Consider the following 18,378-nt stretch of genomic DNA (forward strand, 5'->3'; position numbering starts at 1 on the left):
TATTTTCATTCCTGCTTCGGTTTTGGCAAAGAACCTTCCTCAGGCTGGGGTAGGGGGAGAACTGAGCTCCTGACATTGCCTCTTAGTCTTAGGGGGCTGCACAGTGCCCCTCCCTGATGGTATCTTCTCAGCTGTTTGCAAAACAGTCAGGGAGGAGGTGAAGCCCTGAGCCAGGCAGCTTGGCTGTCTCTTTAAATGCCGGGGTCTGTGTGGGAGAGGGAGGGGCCAGCTCTGGAGTGCGTGAAATTCCTGGGCTCCCCGGCAGTCTCAGGCTCCGAGCTCAGCCCTACACATCTCCTCTTGCATGCAACTCCCTGAGAGGGAGAGGCGAGCGTGTCCTCCCCTCTCTCGCAGCCGCCAGCATCTTGAGCCACCGCGGACCTGCTTTTCACACCTCCGACACCCCCCTCCCTTCTTCCCCGCCACTCCCTCCCAGAGAGAGAGAAAAGGAGAAGGAGAGAGAAATATTCTGGAATTTGAACCTTTCCAAAGAGGAAACATACCCAGAAAACTCAGTTGATTAAACATCAAACAAACAAACAGATCCCAAATCTTCTGTTCAACTGGAAAGGTAAGGTTTTGGGGGAAAGGCAGGCAGGCAGGATGTGAAACAACTCAAGGTTCTTGTTCGTTCTGGGAAGAGGTTGCTCCTGAGAGGGTAGAAGTTTTCAGTTGGGAGCCACCAACCTAGATTTTCTTTTTTTTTTTTTTGGATGCTGGATCAGAGAGTCTCAGCTGACCACGGGAATGGCTTTTCAACTGCCTTTCTTTTCCTTCACTTGCTCCTGGAAGTTGAGTTCTTTTGCTCCAGATGTTGGAAAAGTCAGAGAATGTTTTAGATTTTTTTAAATCTTTTTTTCTTCTAAGTCTTTCTCCTATTTGCTTGGATTTTTAGTCTGAAATGATGTGTGCTTGTCACTTCATTTTGGGCAGATAGTTTTTTGGCATTTTGTAGTTACTTTCCCCCTAATTATTTTTTTTTTGGGGGGGGAGGGCTGGTTCAAATGAGAAGGAGAAGAGACACTCTGAGGATCATAAGACAAAATTGAATTGAGACAGGGATTTCCCTAGCTGTTGAGGAATTGAGAGGGGTGTGTGTGTGTGTGTGTGTGTGTGTGTGTGTGTGTGTGTGAAAGAGAGAGAGAGAGAGAGAGAGAAATAGATTTTTTTTGGAAGGGGTGTGAGGATGTGGTTCTTGAGTCTCAAGATTCAGGTTGGACTCCCGCTATCTTGTTGTGAAGGTGGGCATAATCAGAGGTGAAAAGGGAGTATGTATATGTGTGTGTGTGTATGTGTGTGTGTGCGCGTGTATGCTCCTGTTTGGATCCGTTACAAGGGAATCTTCCTTCTCTGCCTTCCATTTGTTTATATTAATGATTTAGTAGCAGGCTTGCCTGAAAACTTCCACTCTGTGTAAGCACTGTGGGTTTTGCAAGCTCTCAGTGACCTTAAAGGCTGGTTCGATGTCTTTTTTTTTTCAAGGTATTGTGTTGTACCCAGAGTTTTGGCTCTTTCACTCTCTCTTTTTTAACCATGAAACTTAACTGCTTTAGAAACATCATCCTGATGACAAGGGAAAAATAATCCGTCCTCCCCCCACCCCCCATCCCTTCCTAGGCCAGTGATGTAATACCAACCTATGGGCTCGGCTGCTTTGCAGGTGACTTACCCTGTGATTACTTGTTAAAAAAAATAAATTTCTTCCTCCCTCCATTAAATGCCTCCTCTTTTGATCTTGATATAGAAATATCATCATGCAGTGAGACAACTGTATTTTTGCTAACTCTTACAGGGGTTTAGGTAAGGTAGGATTTCTTTCCTCTGATCACTGATTTTTAATTTTTTTTTAAATGCAAAGGTCAGAGATCATTAATAGCTAGGCTAGGATGGAGCAAGACACATTCAGACCACCTAGGAAAAGTGGGAGAGCTGGGGCCGTCCTCTCCCCGCTTCCTCCGGTCATTCCCGCTTGGGGAGATAGTTTCCTTTTACTAGACCAATCCACCTCAACATTCCTAATTCTTTCTCTGCCCTGGGTCCTATGGATGGCCCTGGGAGCATGAGGGTCACTCCTCATCACACCTGGAGGACAGTGTAGTTTCAGGGGTCAGATGACCGTTTGCCTTTGTGATGAAGGTTCCAATGGAAATTTGAACTCCCAGCGCACTGGGTGACTCTGTGCTCGGGATAGTCTATCTGGGGGCACCTGGAGGTTAGGTCTGGTGAACCTGAAGAACTAGCCCTCTATGAATTTGCCATTCTGGGGTAGAGTCTCCTTTCATCGTTCAAGGGCTTCTGCATCGCCTTTCGAGTTAAAATGGTCCCGCTGGTTATGATGGGCAAGTTTACCTAAGGGCTACTGGGTACGTGGCGGAGGGTTGGAGGGGGGGAGAGACATAGCAAGGCTGGTATTTTTTTTTTAATCTTCTAGCTTAATCTGCCTAAGTGATATTGGGGCAAACGATATTTCAGATGGGTGCTGGTTGTGCAGAGACATTCCTATTGTTTGATTTTTTTTTTTTTTTTTTTTTTTGGTTGGGGAGTGGAGAGCAAGGGCTCTTGGCCCATTTTCTGCAGCCTGGGGTTCATCCTGTGAGCCAGTCTTCCTTCTGGAAGAGGGGGAAAAGGCTGGATGCTGGAAGTTCGTTATTAAAGTGAGCAACAGGGCTGGGTTAATTTTTTTTTTTTTGAACAACCGGACTGTGCGAATGCCCTTTTCTGGAGCTTTCCGGCCCTTTCTAGTGAAATAATGATATAAAAAAATTGTTTCTTAAGATGAGGGGGCCAGAAATCAAAGGGATTCTAGATTTTGAGAGACAACTACTTCTTTGCTTCTCTGGTAGCTCCCTGTTATTAATTATTGGGGGTTTGACGGGGTCTGGCCTCCTTTTTTGTTAATTTCTTTTTAATGCTGCGTTTCTACTGAATATGTTGATGATTTGCTTCTTATATAAGGGAAAGAATGTATTGAGGTGGATTGATGCTTGGGGTTTTGAGATCGGCTACTGAGATTGGGTGGCGGTTGGTGTGTTTGTCGATATGCATGGTAGGAAGGTCTTTTCTTTTGGGTGGTGGGGGACAAGGGGATGGTTGGAAAATGGTAGATGAGAAGCTACAGCGAGTGGGGATATGAGGGGAGATGGAGATGGGGTCGGAAGTCACCGGTTTGCAGAATTTCTGTTCTGCATCCCCCTTTCTTTCGCTCCTTGGGAAAAAAAATCCATTATCTCTAAAAACACATTATTCTTCAATTGGCCTTTTAGAGAGAAAAAGAGAGGGAGGGGAGGGGTTAATTTGGTAAGGGGGCTTGGTTGTAATTAGCCCACTGCTGCAAAACCGAGATAGAGAAATCCACCGGCACCAGCTTTGGGGGCACAGAGAGGCAGCGGGAGATGGGGGACAGGTTGTCAGCCTTAGATGAACAGTGGAGCGGTGGGGTTGGCGTTTGGGTATTGTGTGTGTGTCTCAGGCGCTCGTGTAGTTTTTTCCACCCCACCACCAATTACCCCCTTTATCCTCCCCCAATTTTGCCATGCTCTTCTTGCCTTCTATTGCCACACGCGGCTCTCCCCTACCCATACGCCCCCTCCCCCTTTCCTCTAGCCCTTTCCATCTCGATGAGAAAATTCTGATTCTGATGGCTCTGCGGCTCTTTTTTCTTTTCTTTTCTTTCCTTTTTTTTTTTTCTTGCAACACAACAGTGGTGCGATGGCCTTTCCTACATGCCACACGGATGCAGCCTTCTGATAGGAGGGCTAAGTCGGCACATCTGCACACGCACTTGCACACGCTCTTGCACACACACTCACACACACGGACACAGGCGACCAAGGGCTGGATTTCGTTTGGTTTCATTCCCCTCTGTGGCTCTCCCCACCCCTACCTCCACCATGGCTCCTTTCCACCCATCTTCATACGGGCAATGCAGTAACGTTATCCACGTCTCTTCCCCACACTGCTCTCTTCTTTCTCCTCGCCATTATTCTTTCCCGAAAGCTGTGGTGTGTCGCAGTTCATGGGATTAGCATGTTGGAGAGTCTTTGGGGGAGGGCGCCTCTTGAAAAGGGGAGTGGAGTGGGGGTAGATGACATTAATGATTTTTTTTTTTTTTTGGCCAAATAAGCACCCAGTGATAATGATCCAATTTAACCATCCGTGTAATATGCGTTTGCGGCACATTGGAGGAAGGTTGCGGGGAAATCAGAGTCTGGACTGGGTTACCTCTGGGGAGGTTTGCTGCTTGGACAGTAGAGAGAGACACCACCCCCACACCCACACATATGTATGCTCTCTTACACACGCCAACACACACAGCTCTGCTCAGTGGGCTGTGTCAAGCCAGAGGGCACTGCAGAACGTCCCAGAGTTGTCGTTGTTCGTTGCGAGCACGGAGTGATGTCTTTGTCCTACCCGGCTCTCTCTCTGATGTCCGATGTCGTCTGGTCTTGAAATTCTTCGTGGCCTTTGTGTTGCCCTTCGGGTGGGGGCTGGGGGGATGTTTGTGTTTTGTCAGACACCAGTGTGCGTCCAGTTGGACCACATGGGAGTGTCGACACCATGTGTGCGGGTCACGCAGGAGGCTGACTGCCTGTTTGTGCCGCCGGAGTGTGACTGTTGGCCATGGCTGTGCGCGGGGCTCTGGAGAGGTGTGGGGGTGCCAGCCCTGGGAAGCTGACTTCCCCTTGGGGAGGGGAGGGCAAAAAGCGAGGGTGTTCAGTGGGAGACAGAGGGCAATGGAGTGTTCAGGATAGCTGAGAAGGGGGTGGAGGGGGAGAAACCTTTCGGGTCTCCAGTGGAAGCGTCGCGTGAGGTCCCCACGTCCCCAAACCAGCCTGTGGGCGGGGGGTGCTCGTGGATGACTGGTGGGCGGATGCAGACTGAAGGCAGAGAGGTGGGCGAAATTGAGGGTTTCTCCACCATCTCCGGAGCCCCAGGGAGAAGGGCCCTGCCCTCCCAGCACCAGCCACCCTTGGGAGGCTCGGCCTTGGTTGAGGCTGCAGCCCCCAGGAGCTGAGATCTCCCTGGGCCAGGAAAACAGCCGAGCCCCCAGTGCTCGGGGCTCCAGCTGCCTTAACTATCAGACGCCATTTTCTGTCTCCTTTGGCTAAAGGTGTGCCCTTCTTTATGCAATTATAAATGAAATTGGTAAACATTTTGCCCGAAAGAAAAAAAAAAAAAAAAACCTCCCCAGAGCAAAATGCTGATTGTCCTCCATTTCTGACATCCCTCTCCCTTCCCGGGGCTGACCTTGAAGAGTTAGGGAGAAAGGGTTACGTCATTGCCAGAGAAAGGGGAGAAATAGCGAGTAGGATGCCTCTGGGGCAAATTTTTGTGCCAGACACAGATTAGAGAATGCTCTTTGGATCCTCCCTCTCTTCTTACCTCTTTATGACCCTTGTGTGTGGATGGGGGACTTGCAAAAAGTGGAAGTGCCTCTTCCAAAGCTTGCCTCCTAGAAACGTACCTGCCTGGTACCTTAGTCCCGGCAGTGATCAGGCCGGGTCTCCCCCAAGCATGCACCTGCAGGGGGAAATGGCTGAGGCGCAGCTCTGACCCTTGAGGGCCAGCCCTGGCTGCTCTGCAGTGACTAAGTGAGGCCGTGCAGCTGGGCCAGCCACAGGTGGCAGTACGGGGCTCAGCAGGGGCTATGTGTGGGGCCTGCTCCCAGTCTCTTCCTCCAGGTCTGTGCTCAAATGATGCCTGCTCAGAGAGCACTATACTGACTGGCTTTCTAAAATAACCCCCTGACCCCACCTCCAGCCACTTTCCAGCCTGTTACCCTGCCTTTAATTCAAATTTGCTAATCGCTACCTAGTACTGTATTATATACTGAAGTGTTAAGGTGATCTCGTCTCCTCTAGAATGCAAGCTCCAGGAGCTCAAGGGCTTTGTTTCTGTTCATCGCAGTGTTCCCAGCACCTAGGACACTTCCTGCCACGTAGTAGGTGCTCAACAAATATTCGTTGATTGGAGGAAAGAACCATATGGGTTTGGTATTGGGGTTCTCTTTTCTTCTCTAGCAGTTTGGACCTGTCTTCTGGGAAGGCTGAACTTGGCCTCTGGCTGTCTTATCCCTCCCTGCAAGTCCCAGATCTGCTGGAGGGATTGGAAAGTATGAAACTTTCTGATTGAGAAAGGTCTCCATGCCTGACTCAGAGTGACTCTGCCTCCTTCCTCATCCCTGTAATATTAGCCATCATCATCATAGTGGTAGTGGTAATAGTATTGGTATGGCTGCCATTTTTGAGGACCTTGATATGTACCAAGTTCTGCACCAAGATGGGTTGTTTTGTAAACATTCAGTATCTCATTTTATTCTCCAGACTGCTCAATGCAGTATGTTCTTATTACCTGCCTTGGACAAAGGAGGAGGAGACCAAGGCTTAGACTTACACAAAGTAATGTAGTAACCTGTCAGTTCAAGGATTTGAACTCCTAGAGCCCAGTTCATAACCCTTATGTTATACTGTTAGAGGTAAAAGGGAGTTGAGCGATCATCTCACCCGGTGCCCTCAAATACAGACGAGAAAACTGAGGTTTCCAGAGATTAAGTGGTTTGTCCAAAGACACTTGATCCAGAGACAAAGCTGGAGTCCAGGTTTCCTGGCTGTCCAGGTATTTCTCTTTTCACACCATCATGCTGCCTTGTGAGTATGCATCCCTTCTCAAAGGATAATGTGTTAGTGGCAGCCTCAGGGCCCCTCTTAGTTCTCCTCCTTCCTCTGTCAGAGGAGTGGGTCTTTCCTCACCAGGTGAGATGAGTGGGAGTAGGTGTGTCTTTAAAGAGGGCAGACTTGATTCTTACAGAGTAGAGAGAGATTGGAGGAAGACTGCTGGCCTATACTCCAAGGTTACTGGAGTCTCTGAGAGCTAGTCAAGGTCATCCTCTGAATGTACTGGAGGAAGAGACTGCAGTGGCGTGCTCTAGGTTCTCAGTCCCATGTAGCCCTACCCATTAAGGTTACTCTCATATACAGCTGGGCCTCCATTCAGAAGTCCGAGCAGCTGGTGACTGGATCTTGTTGACCTGGGAGCTTGAATACTTCTCCTAGACTGGCTTAGCCCTTGTTTCTCAAAAAAAGGGAGGCATAGGGTCAGACATTAGCCTTGATGTGTTTCATTTCTATGTCCAGTGGCTGGCTGGGGAGCACGATGTCATGAAATGTGGGTGAAGGGCCCCTACCAAATCCCTCTGCTTCACCCCTAGGAACTGACTGTGACTTGGGGAGGGGTTAGACCTCCTAGCCCTGTGTGTGTGTGTGTGTGTGTGTGTGTGTGTGTGTGTGTGTGTGTGTGTGTGTGTTGTGTTGTGTTTATGTGTGTGTGTGTTTTGGGGGTCAGGGTGCTGGGGGAAAGGAGGCCAGAGTAAAGTGGATTCTGAGAACCAGGGAAGACTTACCTCGTGCCTGGATCTTGAGATAGGGCATGAAGCTGTTTCTGTGTGACCTTGAGATGGGGTGACCAGATGCCCTGGTTTGCAGAGACAGTTCTCGTCTAGGCCTTTGTCCTAGTGTATAATTATTAACTTTCAAAAGTGTCCTGGTTTGGATGATAAAATATATAGTCATCTTTCTTTGAGATGGCATCACCCACTTTCTGTTAATGGGTAGAGAGAGGAAAGGGAAATACAAGAGACAGAAATCCAATTTTAGGAAGAAGGTGACTGGGAGTAGAGCCTTTCCCCAGAGATATTTCCACTTATCCCACATTTGTAAAGAATGAAGACCTGAATCTTTTGATTAGTTTTTCTGTAAACATCGCCACTACTACTAATCTCACTACTCTTACTACACTAGCCAACATTTGAGTCCTATTTTGTGCCAGATACCATGCTAAGCCCCTGACATGCATTATCTCCCTTAATCTTGCCAAACCCTATGAGGTGGGTGCTGTTATTATCATTTCTGTATTACGCCCCCTTCCCCAAGGCCTAAAGAGGTTAAATAACATGTCCAAGGTACTGTGGGTAGAAGTGGCAAGGTCACGATTCGAATCCAGCGGGACTGGCTCGGATGCCTCTGGTCTTAACTACTGTGTCATACCACCTCTGTGGGCCTGTCCTCCAGTTCCCCAAGTCTGGGAACCTGATTCTGAGAACTGACCCACTTGCTGGGCAGTCTGACTGACAACTCTGGGACATGCTGAAGATATTAGTGCCAGTCAGTTGCTGCCACTTTAGGCTTAGGGGGAGGACACTGCTGGCCTTGTAGTGGCACTGCTGGTTGTCTCTGTGATGGCACTTGGAAACTCTGTTCCCCACAGTGTCTGTTACCTTCTTCCTCACTTCAGGCATCTTGTCAGAGGGAGGAGTTTAGGTTGTTTGGGTTGGTGGTGAGTTGGCAGAAGGCAGAGAACCTGCAATGTATTTCTCTCTGCTCCATGGCCCTGATCCTTGATGGGCTCACACTCCCCAAGGCCCCCACAGTAGGGCCTGGCCCTTAGTGGGAGAGTCGGGTGAGTGGACTGTCATCTAGCACCTGCTGTAAGCGAAGTGTGGTGTTCTGCCATATTTCCTTTAGATAGGTAGTGTTCTCATTTGTCTGACAAGGAAACCAACGGGGTTAAATAGCTTGTCTAAGATCGGACAGTGAGAAAGAAGTAACAGACCTTGAGTCTGACTCTAGAATTCATGCCGTTTCCAAGAACTTGCACTGTTCCCCCTCCTGAACCCTGGAGGAGAGGGGGCAGGAGTTGGAACATCTAAAATGGGGCCTAGAGGAGGGGAGGTCTTCAGATCAGCTCTTGAGGCTGAGGGCTGGAGGGGGTATCCGGGGCTCATCATCCTGGTCAGGCAGGGCAAGACTGCTGCTGAACCCTCAGTTGGATGAATGCTGGTTCTAGTCTGGAGAGGAGGGGGAAGGTAAGGCTCATCCACAGCTTCATAGGTGGAGTCAAGGGGCATCCAGAAGAAGGTGCCTCTTTCCCTCAGGGAATAGTGATACATGTACTGACACCAAATCCCACCTCCTGCCTCCTGTGTCGACATCATCAGGTCAAGGGTCAGAAGGGATGGGTGGTCTCTCTGCCTACAGCCAGGGAGGGGGATACACAGAGGGAGGAATCTGGGATTCCCCATGCTGGAGGGCTCCACAGGGAAAGGAAGAACTTTTTCTTGGTTGAGAGGCAGGGGAGAGAAGAATATTTTTTCTGACTGAGGGGATGGTCTGAGGCCCCCAAGCTGAGCTGCATTAGCTTCATTGCAGTCCCATTGAAGACTGTGTTTATTTTTCCAATAACGTGTTAATTAAACATCGATTTCCGGGTGGAGGAAAGGGAATTGGATTGCTAGAGCTAAATGGAGTGAGGAGGATGGGGAGCTGGTAAGAGGGGCCCCAAGCTGGAGTCAGCATTCTGCACATTGCCCCAGGGGGTAGAGGGGAGCTGGGGCTGCCTCTTCCCTGGGCTCTAAATTTGGAATTGCCATCTCCCCATGAGCCTTCAGGAGGCATCTTTTCTACCCACTGGCTGCCAGAGCAGACGGAGAATGTTCTTTGCCGAACCTCAATTCAAAGAGGAGAAATGATTATTCTTCACCTTCCCCAGCATCTTTGCATTGTGGAGCTACCCTGTGCCAGGCTTCATGTTGGGATCCTTCAGCAAACTTGGTGCTAGTACTTTTATACCCCCACTTTGGTGATGAGGAAACTGAGGCTCGGAGAAGTAGCAAGTTGAAGAGCAAAGAGCTGGCAAAGCCTGGCAAGAAAGGGAGCCCTGGAGGAGTAGAAAGTATCAGGTTGGCAGAACAGCTGTCAAGGACCCAAGCTCCTGCGAAGGAAAAAAAAAAGAAAAGAATGCAGCATCTAATAGGCAATAAACAGAACCATTTGATATTTGATCTCTGGCCAAGATTGATTGAGCTTTTACCATGTGCCAGGAGGTGCATTAAGTGCCTCGCGTGTAGCTTGTGAGGATGTAGTGGCTAAGTGTCAGGGAGTGTTATTCCCATTTTAAAGATGAGGAGAGTGGGGCTTGGAGAGCTTAACTTGCCTGAGGTCGCAGAGTTGGTGGATGGAGCTGAGGTAAAAACGGAGGTAAGACGTTAGTAAAGAGGACTCTAGGAACCTTCACAGTTGTGTTCCATTATCTCATACACACTGAGGACACGGGGCCTGCTCAGCAAGCCACCTACAACTTCTAGGAGGGAAGTATGTGGGGCTCTTAGGATGGATGCTCTGACCAGATCATGTGCCTCAGGAATATCTGGGGTCTTGCTGTGTGAACCCCACTGTCTGATCCTTTCTCAGCTCGAGCCTCTGGTTGGGCGAAGGCTGTTCTGGGGTGTTCGCAGTGCTTGGAGCCTGTAGGGTGAGCTGGGTGGTGACATTCGGTTAGAGCAGTGGTTCTCAAACTTTGCTGCATATTAGAATCACTGTATTAAGTCCCAAACCTATGTTGTACCTCATGTTAATTAAATCAGAATATTTAGGGGAAAGACCCTGGCATCAGTATGTTTTAAAGCTGCCTGGGTGATTCGGTCAGGCTTGCAAACCAGTGGTTCAGAACACTCTCTGCTACCAAGCAGGTGCTGGCAGGCTAGGCCAGCATCTGTTTCCAGAGTTACGTTGGAATTGTGGAAGTAATTAGTTATACACACCCAGGACCCAGTGGGGACACTGCTTATCTTGATCGGTTTCCTTCTGAGAAGAGCCTCTTTCAGACTTTGGTATGCATCAAAATGTCTGGGGAGCTCTTATAAAATGCATATTCGCAGGCCCAGCCCACTGCACATCTGAGTTAGGAGTCCTGGGGTGGAGCCCAGGAATCTGCATTCAAAGCAAACACTTTCTGTGGCTGGGTGAAGTCATGACATACAAGGTCAGCCTCAGAGCCCCCTCTGTCCCATGCCAGTACTTGTGAAGCCCTGTCTCTTTGGAGGGCAAAAAGGCGAGGCCAGGGACTGCTGTGGTTACCTGTTGCTCTGTGAGACGAGGCCTTTCTTGCTCAGGACCCGCTGGCCACTACTGGCGTGGGAAAGCCTGTCACCTGGCTTGGGTCCCTGCTACCCACTGCCAAGCCTTGCGTGGTGCCCTGTGCACAGCAGCCCTGAGGGAGGAGAGGATGATTTCAACCTGGAAATTCGGCAGGCTCCCTTCTCAGGTTTAAAAAAATCAGAGTAAATCTCTGCACAACTTGAGTGTTTGGAAGTCTGTCAGCAGCAACCACCCTGAGTCTTCCCCAGGGATCGGTGAAACAGCTTCTCTGGGGCTCATTTTAAACTTTTCTTCCAAAGCTGTCAAAAAATGGAGAATAGTCAGAGACTCTCAGAGCTGGAAGGGACCTTGGTGATCATCCATGCTAGGGCTACTATTCTGTTTATCTGTTCGTGCATTTATTCATCCAACAGATATTTATTAAACACCTACTATATCCAGGCACCATACCAGGTGCTGGGAATATAGCCACAATGAAGAGAGACACTTGGTTTATCTCTGATGGAGCTTAAGTTTGGGTGGAAGGGCAAATATTAAACAACACGAAGAAATATGTAATCATTAGTTATGATGAGTTGCTCCGAAGGAAAAAGTACGGGGGGCACTGCAAATTTTGGAGCCCTGATGTAGCATGATGGTGTGGAGGAAACGACAGCTAAGATTGATCAAGTGCTCACTCTGCACAGGCCCTATTATAAAGGCCTCACCTTCTTTTTTTTTTTTTTTTTAATTTTTTTTAACGTTTACTTATTTTTGAGACAGAGAGAGACAGAGCATGAACGGGGGAGGGTCAGAGAGAGGGAGACACAGAATCTGAAGCAGGCTCCAGGCTCTGAGCCATCAGCCCAGAGCCTGACGCGGGGCTCGAACTCACGGACCGCGAGATCGTGACCTGAGCTGAAGTCGGACGCTTAACCGACTGAGCCACCCAGGCGCCCCAAGGCCTCACCTTCTTATTTTATCTTCACGCTTAGTCTCAGAAGGGAGTACTGTTGTTATTACCATGTTGCAAAGGAAGAAACAGAGGCACAGAGAAGTGCCCAGGCTGGGACAACAACTGAAGTCTGTCTGACCTTCTTCCCCCACCTCAAACATCCCACCTCAGAAGATCTGGTATTTGTTCTGAGGGCAGAAGGATGAGGTGGGGGCGAGGAAAAACCAGAGAAGTTAAGAAAATGCTGATAAGGGGCACCTGCATGGTTAAGTATCTGACTTCGGCTTAGCTCGTGATCTCGTGGTTTGCGTGTTCCAGCCCCACATTGGGCTCTGTGCTGACAGCTCAGAGCCTGGAGCCTGCATTGGATTCTGTGTTGTCTTCTCTCTCTGCTCCTCCCCTGCTTTGTGCTCTGTCTCTCAAAAATAAATAAACGTTAAAATAATTGAAAAAAAGAAAATACTGATAATTCTGGCCATGTGTGGAACTCTAGGTGCCAAGCATTGTGCAAAATCCTTGGCCAAAATTATGTCACTGAATACCCGCAATAACTAAGTAAACAGTAGGAATTCTTATCCTCTTTTTGCAGGTGAGGAAACTGAGGCTGTGAGAGTTTGAGTTTACAGACGGTGGACCATCTGAAATCCACCCCATCTGGGCTGCTTGGGTCTCCCCTGTTGGGCAGTGCTAATCACAAAGAGTGGCTGACGGTGGGGGTTCTCCCAAGGCCCACAGGCCTGCTTGTTCTGGGTCAGGGAGAACCCAGAGGGAGGGAGGGACAAAGGCCCTCTCTCTGGGCAGCCAGAGCAGTCTCTGTATCATGAGCAGTCTCCATTTTTCTTTCCTCTCGCAAGAGCCACAAGGCCAGCCTTTGGGTCTGTTGGCCCACAAGCCCCATAGGGAATGCTTACCCTCTGTCCTCTACCTTTCAGCCCTACCTGTTGCTAATTAGTGAGATGCTGGTCACCTGCAGTTCCCTCCCTCCTCCTCTGAACACCCTCCCTGTGTTCATCTGAGGTCTCCTCTGCCTTTGAGCTATGGAGTCCTCTGGCCCACCCTGAGCTGATCTGCATTGAGCAGATGTGAGTCGAGGTAGGAAGAAGTATAGGGACCCAGGTCACGGACTTGGTCTAGAGTCATGAGGGAGAGTCAGGACCATGTATGAAGAGAAAGGAAATGTGTTCACAGGGCACTGGTGAAATACTGAATTCCTGAAAAGTTTGCTAGGACACAGGACTTCATTTCTTCAACCTCCTTTCTGACCTGACATGCAGGTGAGCAAATATGTGTGTGGAGACAAGCATCCTATGAGATGGAGGCCTCTCTGTACCCTGCTGGAGTCCTCTTCCAGGATTGGCAGGGTGGTTCTGGCCAGGGGGATGCCAGAAGTGGGCAGTCAAGCTTTTCGTCTGCTTTTCTGCAGCCCTTGGCGTGGTGGGGGCTGCCTCAGTACTTGGCTCTGACTCTGATGAGCCTAACACTTGAAGGCCACTCCCCAGATTCCTGGAATTGAGACAGTAAAAAGAAGGCAGGGAAGCTTTCTCCGAGAAGGGGTGGGATGTGTGGGAGGTAAGGAGGTTGGCTTGTGTGTGGGCCATGGCGTTTGGATAACCGGCACACGCACTTTTATCATATGTGTGTGGTTACTTTTATTTTTCTACATTCACCTCCTTAAAAAAAAGCGACTTGTTTTCTTATTACAGAATAATGTGTGTTTGTTATAGAACACTTGGAAAATACTAAAAACAAAAATAAGAAGTCACCTGTAAATCCCCCCTCCAGAAATAACCAGTGGGAAAATTTTGAAAGCTGTCCTTCCAGCTTCATTTCTAAGCATCCACAAACCAGGGTGTGCTATTTTGTTTTTAAAGAAGTTCATTCTCTCATTTAACAAATACTAATTGAGAGCCCACTCTGTGCCAGGCACCGACATCACATTTTGGAAGCTCTCACACTAGCTTGATTTTTCACTTAAAGATATATCATGAGCACTTTTCACAACAGCCTCTCATGCCGTTGAGCTTCCAGATTTAGATTTTGGGTGTAATGAGGCAGTTGGCAAATTTTGGCATCTAAGATCTCCTGTCTTAAGGAAGGATTGCTGAGCCTCTCTTTCCTTGGTACCTAAGACAATCACCATATTAGACCCTTTGGGAGAAAATGTGTCCCTTTGCCAGGAAATAAGGAAGGGACAGAAGAAGGTTTGAAGGGTGGGAAAAATCCTGGCCCTTATTTAGTGTTAGAGTCTGGGACTTCTCCCAATGGGGGTTTGGAAAGGAGAGATTCCATTCTCTTATATAGAACCTTAGCATCCTAGAGAGTGGGTGGAACCTTAGCGCATGGCTGGTTCACCTTCCTCAATGTAGAGATGGGGGCTAGGAGCAGTTAAATGCCCAAGAATACACAGGTGGTTGATGACAGAGCTGAAGCTGGAACTTGGGGAGCTGAGCTAGCGAGAGTTGCATGATGATGGTTGGGGGTGGATTTGATAGAAGTGGTATAGAGGGAGCCCATTCAGGCTGGATGGAGGAGTTCCAGTGACCTTGACTGAGTTTGGATACTGTATAGAAAGGAGGTTTGCAATACAGGTCTGATTTTCTGCCCTTCAATGATCTCCTACCCCATTCCTTATCCACAGTGTACCCCATGCCATTATCTCTCATATGCACATCTGTGGGTCTATGGAGGCCTAGGAAATGGGGTGTGAGAGAAGAATGCCCTCTAGAATGCCAGTATTACTCACAGACCAAGCTGGCCTGGTGCAGGTTTCCACATACTCAGTTTTGCAAATATCTACAAGGTACTTCCTTTGCCTCGGGAGGGGGTGGGGCATTGTGTCTGGTGCTAGGGACACAGAAGAGAGTAATGGTTGGCATTTTTCTAGTGAAGGACATTATGACTGTATGTAACCACAGCAGAGGGCCTAGATCCAGGATAGAAGGAACCACATGGGCTTTCATGGAAGGGAGGATTCCTTCTTGAGAAGTAAGGGAGTGTGAGGAAGGTTTCACTGAGAAGATGGAATTTAAAGAATGACATCAGTAGATGGAAGAGAAGGACTGAGGATGCCAGGCCAAGGAAACCACATGAGGAAAGGCAAGAAAATGAGGAATTTGTCCTCAGTACATAGGAGATTGACCTTTTATAGCACATAGGTAGAGGACTGAGTGAGAGATGGGGCTGGAGGAGGATGTTCCAGCTCATTTTCAAAGGACCTGGAATGGTAGGTGTTTCAGTTGGGATGATCTCAATCATTGGAATCCCAACTCAATCTGGCTTAATACAGAGGGAGCTCTGGGGAATGGAGTTTGGAGTTTACATAACTCAAGTTTTGGAGAATGAACCTCAGCTGTGGTTCAGTCTAGGGGTGCCCAATATTGTCAGGGCCTCAGGCTGGCTCTGTCGATGGTAGTAAAATGGCTCTGCAACTCTAGAGCTCATGTGGGTACAGCTCACCCTTGAAAGTAAAGAAATTCTCTTCGCCCAGCCATTGGACAAAAGTCTTGGGCCTCCTTTTGGTTGGACCAATTAGGTCACAGGTCCCTCTCTGAATGAGTTGTAACAACTCTGAGCAGTTATAACCTCTTGCTCTGCCCTGACAGCAGACGGAGGCATCCAGTCCCAACCATGTGGCTACTTCACCATGAGTGGGGGTAGAGTGGATGCTGGTCACTGCAGGATAGTGGGTAAAGACATCAGGACTCTCGTGTGTGTGTCCCGGGGAACATGGGACATACTAGAGCAGCAGGGTGGCCTTTTCACCTTTGTAGTAGGAGAACTCTAGAGATGGGAAGGGAGAGTCACTGGATTTCCAGAATTCGGAGCAAGGAGGACACTGCCTGGCTGACATGGGTCTACTCTCTCAGCAGAAGCCACCAAGCTGGATCATTGAGCCCAGCCCAGAATATGGTCCACGTGGGTGCCTGTGACTCATCCTGGCACACAGACAGAGCAAGAGGATAACTTACAAAGGACCAAGCCAGTCTTCATCTGTCAACAGCATTCTCCTGTGGTTTTTTGTCATTCTTCAGAGAAAAGAGGCTAAGGGTGTTTTAGGGAAGCCTGAGTGTGGGTGCTTCTTGCAGAACACTTCTAAAGGGACTTGTGGTTTCCCGGGTACAGCCTGAGGTGCAGGAACTCGAGTTCATTCTTTATGGATTTGAGTTTTTGTTTGTTTTTGTTTTTTTATTCCTTTTGCAGTGTGTCCATGCACAACTCCTCCTGGATCAGCTTTGATTGATAGGTGCCTTGGCAACATCCTCATTTCCTCAGGGATCTGATGGCTTCAGAATTGCTTTGCTGGTTTCTGATCATATTTAGCTGGCCCTTGCTGGGCTGTTATGTGCTCTGGACTATGTTTGGAGAATTAATTTGCTTTATGCCTCAAAGTCAATAGGATGCTTTTTGTTTCTGTTCCCTGAATTGAAGGCAGAAGTTTTACTAGGGCATCCCACCCTGAGCTGACAAAAAGGGGGCTCTTCTGCCATGGTGGTTTTCCTCCTGTGTGTGACTGAGTAGCTGGAAATTGAGCTAGAATGATGGGGTGGGGGTAGAGGGGCCTGGGATATGGTGCTCTCAGGTTTCAGGATTACCCAACTGCTCTGAGATGACTTTTAGGTGATCTCTAGACTTAGGGCAAAAGAGCCATGTTTAAATATTAGCTTTATCATTCATAGTCATATAGCATTGGACATTTGGCTTATAAGTTTCAGAGAACAGGTATGGAGGACCTACTGTGTTCCAGAACTGTCTGGACCATACAAACATTTCTTGTTCTGCAATAGCCCTGAGGTAGCAGTGAGAAGGCATCTCTAAGTCACTGGTGGGCTGCTTCATGCATGCACTGTGTCCGAGCTATTCCTGTGCTATCTGGCCCCTCATGATATGACCCATGAGGCAGGCAGCAGTATCTTCACTTTATAGATGATCAAAATAAAAGCTCAGCAAGATTAAGTAATTTGCCCAAAGCCTCTCAGCAAGTAAGTGAGATATAAATCCAGTAGTTTCTGACTTGAAAGCCTGCAATGCTCTGGGTATCAAGATGTGACAGAAAAGCATGAGTTTTGGGATCACACATGCAGACCTAGGGTAACTTCCTGCTGCTTATCTATTAGTCAAGTGGATTCCTCACCTCCTGAGTCCAGTGTCATTGTCCATAAATCAGAGTTATAACATAATCCTTGTTGTTGGGGGATGGCTCAGAATCAAATGACTTCTCCAAGGCTACTTTGTAGCTGGTATGGGAGGATTAGATCACCCAAGTGATCTGATGCCACATCCATGGTCTGCTCCCCTTTTCATACCACTTTGGTTCTGCCTGGTCTACAGCAGCCATAGCCATGATACTGATGATGGTGGTAATTTTTATGATGTGTCGCTTGGATTCTGCTAATAGCAAGCCTCTGCTTCTGGTAATGGGTGGGACAGGCCAGCAGATTTTCTTTTCATCTTTCTCCCTCCTGATATTTTGACCTGGGTTTTCTTGGAAGCAGGAGTTGAAGAAATGAGACAAGTGGAAGGGTGAGCTATTAGGGTCTCAGGGTTTTGGGGATTGGGTAGGTCGAGGCAGGAGGTGAGAGAAATCATCAGGTGGCTGAATGGAACATGCCAGAGTCCTTCTTGTGTGCTGTGGAGGAAGGGGAGTCCCTAAGTGGAGTGGGGATCTTGGGCTCACTGTGTGCTTTTGGGACTTTTATAAGTAAGCATATAGGGAACACCCATGTGCCACATGACTGTCCTACCCACACCCCTGGAAGGTTGATATTGTCACCCTCATATTAGAGATAGAGGGACAGGATGGAGGGACTAAATTGGTGATGGTTCCCTAAGACAGTGAGTGTCAGAACAGGATTCAAAAAGGGACTGCTGGATCCAAGGGTTTTCTACTGCAGGATACCTGTGTTTAGAAAAACTTGACTTTCTGCGTATTTCACAGACTCTTGAAAGATTCTAGTCTAACCCCCACTTTCTACTAGTTGAGGAAACTGAGGCTTAGCAGTCAAATGATTTGGCCAGGTTCCCTCAGAGGGAGGAGCCAGCTGTGGTTAAGGCCATGGGATTTTCAGGCTCACGGTTACCTCCCAAATGTGCCGCAGACACCTGCACTGCCTGCCCAGGGAGGAGCCTGGCAGGAATTGATGGGGCAGTGAGGCTACAGTGCTGAAGGTTGGCATTTGGAGCCTGATTTCAGGTTCCTTGGATACTCAGGGGCAAATCAGGAGACAAAGGCAGAAGCCTGTGCATAACAGCTAGATCACTTTGGGGCCAGGATATGCCATGGATATTCAGTCAGTGAGAACAATTGCGATCTCAGAAGGAGGTGGGGCTCAGCTTACTGAGCGGGGGAGGTACAGGCTGCCATGTTAATTGAGTTGGCTTTCTGGTTATTATAATCTGGGTTTTTTAAGGTCTGAGTCCTGGGCTTTGGCATCAGACTGCCTCAGTTGTGAATGCAGATGAGTCTATTCCGTGTGTATAAATTTTGGGCAAGTAACTTCCCCTTTAAGAGTCCCA

At 48.4% G+C, this 18,378-nt stretch overlaps 1 protein-coding gene across 1 annotated transcript in view; it reads left to right on the top strand.

The window, feature by feature from the left end:
• The first annotated feature begins 494 nt into the window (after nucleotides 1-494).
• Nucleotides 495-18,378, top strand: part of NRXN3 (neurexin 3) — a 1,573,300-nt gene continuing 1,555,416 nt past the window's right edge. Inside the window, exon 1 of the mRNA XM_042943952.1 lies at nucleotides 495-571. The gene's annotated coding sequence lies outside the window, so the exon portion shown is untranslated. The remainder of the gene's footprint in view (nucleotides 572-18,378) is intronic.

The sequence above is a fragment of the Panthera leo genome, chromosome B3, assembly GCF_018350215.1.
Source record: "Panthera leo isolate Ple1 chromosome B3, P.leo_Ple1_pat1.1, whole genome shotgun sequence".
NCBI lineage: Eukaryota > Metazoa > Chordata > Mammalia > Carnivora > Felidae > Panthera > Panthera leo.